We start from the raw sequence: 5503 nt of genomic DNA on the forward strand, positions 1-5503 counted from the left end.
GCCCGCCGCCCCGCCGCCGCTCCCCGCCCCGCGCCCCTGCCCGCCGCTCGGGGGCATGCCCCGCCCGGCGAACCCCGCTGCCCTCCTCCTCCTCCTCCTCCTCCTCCTGCCCTCCCCTCGCCGCTCACTCGGCTTTCCGCCTCCCCGTCGGCTGCGCCAGACCGCGGGCCGCGCCGCGCCCGCCGCCGGGCCCCATCGCCCTCAGTCTGTCGCCATCTTCGGCCGCGCCGCCGACACCTTGAGCAGCCGCCGCGGCCCCCGCGCCTGCGCGACCCGCCCGCCCGGCCCCGCCGCCCCGGCCCCGGCAGGTGCCGCTGGTGCTGAAGGGACAGCTCCGGGAGCCCCGCTCCCGGCGGCACCGGCCCGGCACGGGGGCACCCCCGCCTGCCTGGCCCCGGGAGCCCCGCCCCGCACCCCCGGAGCACCCCAGGACCCCCCTCCTGCCTGTCCCCGGGAGCCCCGCTCCGCACCCCCGGAGCACCTCGGGACCCCCCGCCTGCCTCCCCCCGGGAGCCCCGCTCCGCACCCCCGGAGCACCCCAGGACCCCCCGCCTTTCTGCCCCCGGGAGCCCCGCTCCGCACCCCCGGAGCACCCCAGGACCCCCCGCCTTTCTGCCCCCGGGAGCCCCTCCACGCACCCCCGGAGCACCCCAGGACCCCTCGCCTTTCTGCCCCCGGGAGCCCCGCTCCGCACCCCCGGAGCACCCCAGGACCCCTCTCCTGCCTCCCCCCGGGAGCCCCGCTCCGCACCCCCGGAGCACCCCAGGACCCCCCGCCTGCCTGTCCCCGGGAGCCCCGCTCCGCACCCCCGGAGCACCCCAGGACCCCCCGCCTGCCTCCCCCCGGGAGCCCCGCTCCGCACCCCCGGGAGCCCCGCCCCGCACCCCCGGAGCACCCCAGAACCCCCCGCCTTTCTGCCCCCGGGAGCCCCGCTCCGCACCCCCGGAGCACCCCAGGACCCCCCGCCTTTCTGCCCCCGGGAGCCCCTCCACGCACCCCCGGAGCACCCCAGGACCCCTCGCCTTTCTGCCCCGGGAGCCCCGCTCCGCACCCCCGGAGCACCCCAGGACCCCTCTCCTGCCTCCCCCCGGGAGCCCCGCTCCGCACCCCCGGAGCACCCCAGGACCCCCCGCCTGCCTGTCCCCGGGAGCCCCGCTCCGCACCCCCGGAGCACCCCAGGACCCCCCGCCTGCCTCCCCCCGGGAGCCCCGCTCCGCACCCCCGGAGCACCCCAGGACCCCCCGCCTGCCTCCCCCCGGGAGCCCCGCTCCGTCCTGACAGCCGCGCAGCGCTGCGGGGAGGGGGCGTCCCCAGCCTCCCCCCGGGGAGCCCCCAGAGCACCAGAGGGGACGTGTTTGTCCCGTCCTCATCCCACAGGTGCAGCCCGGGGAGCACCAAGGAGAAGGGACGGGGCTGGCCCAGCTGACATCCCTGCGGGAAAAGCTGCCCTCGTGCTCCCGAGCGGGGCAGGCCCCGCGCAGAGAGGGGCTGCGGGGTGTCCCTCCGACAGCCACGGTGCCCCCGGCGTCACACGCCTTGGATGTCCCCCGGGCACTTGCTGCCCGTTCACCCTCAGCCCTGAAAAGAGGCCCCCAGCGAGTCCATCCCTGCATCATAAAGGGAGAGCTCTGACCGGGGGCTGAAAGGAAGAGGAAGCCAGCTGCCAGGGAATGTCACCTCTTTGTGTCCCAAACCCTGCTGGCACCCCATGAGGGGTTCCTCGGACCGGTTAAACAAGAGCCTGTTGGCTTACCAGGAGTGGAAAACAGCTCTGCAACGTGAAATCCTGCTCTGAGGCTCCTCACACCAAGCCATCCTCACCCTTGGGCGCTAACCTGGCTGTGCGAACTGGTTCAAGTGTTCCTGTTTCTGGGGTTTTCACCAAGCTCGGTCCTAAAGTGAACCAACCCCTTCACGCCACTTGGCTGTGCTGACAGCCCAGCAGAGGGGCTGGAGCTGGGTCCTGGGCTCCCTCCAGCTGGCCCGGGTGGGATCCTGCGGGGATGGAGAAAGTCACTGGAGGCTTTGTCCTTCTCTCGTTTGTCACCTTGACCTGTGAGGAGAGCAAACCCCGTGGGAAAGGGGGGGCTCGGGGCATTTGTGCCCGCACAGGAGGGCTGTCAGCTCTGCTGGTGCTCAGAGCACTGCTCTGAAGTGAGCACAACGCCTAGAAATCCTCCTGCCTGCTGCATTCCTGATCCCAGATGCCCACACCAGCAGATCAGGACTTTGCTTGGCTATGGCCACGGCTCCTGTTTAAGGCCACCCTCGTCTGAAGGAGGGCATGGGCCACTGACCTCTCCCAGAGAGAGAAAGGGCACCTCAGGGGCTGCAGCTGAGCTCCCACCCCTCCATCCTGCAGCTTGCCCAGCCTGCAGAGCACGTTGGGCACCAAGGGCATGGCAACCGAGCTCCAACAGTTCTCCCTGCCCTGGCTGAAGCACTGAGGTGAGAAAAATCTCTGGTGTGGAGCCAGGAGAGGTTTTACAGCCGGAACGAACAAATGTTGAACATCACTGAAAGTGATATAAGGAAAACCACAATCCAGGCTGGAGACTGAACTCTGAGCCGTGGCAGACACCTGCAGCTCCTGGAGCACAGGGCAGAGCTCAGGGGGAGCTTTCCTCTGGCTCTTCCACCCTGTCCCTTCCCTGCATGCCCGTGGCCTGGCTGGGAGGAGATGCTGAAATAGCTGAGAGAGCTGGTCGTTCAGATCTGGGGTGCCTTTCCTGGGACTGCCAGTGTCCTGCGTGCACAGGATCATACCCAGGCACTGGAGCCATTCCTCTGGCAATAAATACTGTGTTTTTTTTTCTCTGTATTTGCAGTGAAATGGCTCTGATAGCTCAGGCACAAACAGCTCAGCAACCCGTGTGTGGTGTGGGAGCAGCTCTGGTGCTGTGCAGGCAGAGCTCACTGGGGTGGAAAGTACAAGGCTGTCACTACAGCAACTCCTTGCTGTTGGAAATGGAGCCCCAGCCTGCTTGGCAGAGCCGAGCATCCTGCTTTCCAAGGGGAAACTGAGGCACTGGATATGTAAGGAGAATTCACATAGCCTGAGCACTCCTGGTACAGGCTCTGGGCACGCTGGCAGGGTCCATGGCAGCAGCCATGGAACTCCAGTCCAGTCTCTCACCCTCTTGGCAGGCTGTGTTGCCCAAGGGCTTTCATCTGCTGTGAAGGTCCCACCTGTAGAAGGTACTGCCTCTTCAGCACAGAGGTGCTGTGTTTTATGCTGTGCAAACCCAAAATGTCTCAGGCAGAGCACCGCAGGCAGGAGGCCAGCAGCAGAGGGTGTTTTCAGGCCTAAAAAGAGCTAAGAGAGATAATAACAGAGCCCCTCAAACCCTTATGTACCCCATTATTTACGAGTCAGGGAGCCCCACTGTCCTTTGGTCCTGGCTGCTGGAGGAAGCCCCTTCCCTTCTAGTGCTCAGTGCAGGAAGGGACATGATGCCCCATGTTCCCAGCAGTGGGTTTAGTGACCTCTGCCAAAGGCTAGCTGGCCCCCAGATAAGCCCAGCACTTCAGGTGCTTTTTGTGCCTGCAGAGGGGATCTCCTCTTCCTCCTGTCCTCAGCAGGGAGCTGCTCTTTAAGCTTCTTCCAAGCCTTTTCCTGCATGTCTCTCCAAAGCCCCACTGTTCCCATCCTATTTCAGCTTTTTCCCCAGCCAGAGGGCTCTACTGTCTTCCTGGTCCTCTCATGGGTATTTGTGAACCACCCAGAGGAACAGGCAGCAGGGAGGGCTTTGACAGGAGCTCGTCACCTCCAAACCCTTTGGGAGAAGTTCACCACAGAGCCTGTACCCAGCTCATGATCACCCAGCTGAGATGAGGCTGCCCAAGCACTGCCCTGTTTGAAGGACTCTGTTTCCAGGGCACAGAGCTATTTCCACTCAGTAGTTTCCCCTTGCTGGGAAAACACGGGCTGCTCCTCCCACTCCCTGCTCTTGCGTTGCAAAAACAGCAGCTTCCACATGGCCCTCCATGAGATAACGGCTTTGTTTGCTCAGGTTTCTCTCCATTTACTGCTGCTGCTGCTGGTATTCAAAGTGCAATTTGCTTTATGGATGATGTTCTTACACCCAGCAGAGATGGATGGATTGGCTTTCAGGACCAGGGTTTCTTGGGGGAGGGGGGGGAGAGGCAGCTCTGAGTCAGGAGCTCAGGAGACTTCCCTGGGGAGCGCTGGCACCTTCGGGGATGTGGAGATTTTCCATCATTACCTGATGCTAATTAGCTAGCTGACTAACCAGGCAGCCCCTCGGGTGGGGATAACCAGTGAGGAAGTTGTCACCAGCATAAGAGTTTTCTTACTGTGTGCTGCAGCTGACAAGGCTTGGCCTGCTCTTTGCAAAGGGCTCTCCAGGATGTGCTTTGATGGGATCTCGATGCTCTGCTGGGAATGGCAAATTCCTCACTGCAAGAGGAGGGGGCTCAGGCACCAGAAGAGGGGATGAGGAGAAGGAACCCAAGTTCCAAGTAGGTATCAGAGGCACCAGAGATACATCCCCAGCCAAAGCACCTTGAAAAGACACCAGGGGCTGACACGATGGGGTGGCTGGAGGGATGGCTGCACCAGGCATGCGTGTGCACTGTGTCACCCTGCCAACATGGGGCTTCTGGCAGGCACAGGCAGAGCTCAGGCTTGTGTTCACCTCCAGATGTGTGTGTATGTGTTTGTGAGGTCTCCTGCCCACACCCCAGCCCTCCCTGCTGCTGCCCTGCAGCCCCCTCCCTTTAGTCCTCCCCTGACTGCAGTGCTAAGGTCTGGCTCAGAGTCGTTGAAATCCCACCCTGAAGCACAGAACCTGTGCTCCCAGTCAAGACCAGTAGTAGGAGATGCTTTAGCCATTGCAGGAGTGTTACATGTGCTGAGCTGGAACAAGCCTTGTGCCATGATCACACATCTTGTTTGCAGCCAGATGACAGACCCAGCAAGACCTACTGCTCACCAGCCCCCAGCCAGGAGGGAGGTGAGGGACCCCTGGGCTGGGGCAGGCACTGCTGGGGGCTCAGGGGGCTCTCCCAAGGGATGCCCCTGGGATGGGATGGTTTGCTGCAGCTGAGGTTGCTTCATGCAGATGCCCCGAGAGCTCCCCAGCCACAGCAGCCCATGACTTGGCAGTGAGTAAATCAAGTGCCATCAGATACAACAGAGGTGGAGACAAGGAGGGGGTGTACCTCCTGGACCTTCTTGCAGTGAGACTGGGCCAGGCAGGGATGCCACGTCCTGGTTTGACACTTTGGTGTCAGACCTCACAGTCCCCTGCCCAACACGGCCCATGGGACCCGCTGGCTCTTGACTGGCACCAGGCTGCCAAGGGACAGCTGCCTGCAGGGAGAGTGGCCCAGGAAGCCCCTCTCCAGGGGGGACCCCACAGCCTCCCCCCCACCAGAGCTGCCCAGACTGCTCTGATCCACAAACCCTCATCCTGGGGCTGCTCCGTGTCCTCCCGACCTCGTTGGCGCCGCTTGGTCGCGTTTCTAGACATACCCAGCA

The sequence above is a fragment of the Apus apus genome, chromosome 12 (assembly GCF_020740795.1).
Source record: "Apus apus isolate bApuApu2 chromosome 12, bApuApu2.pri.cur, whole genome shotgun sequence".
NCBI classification, from domain to species: Eukaryota; Metazoa; Chordata; class Aves; order Apodiformes; family Apodidae; genus Apus; species Apus apus.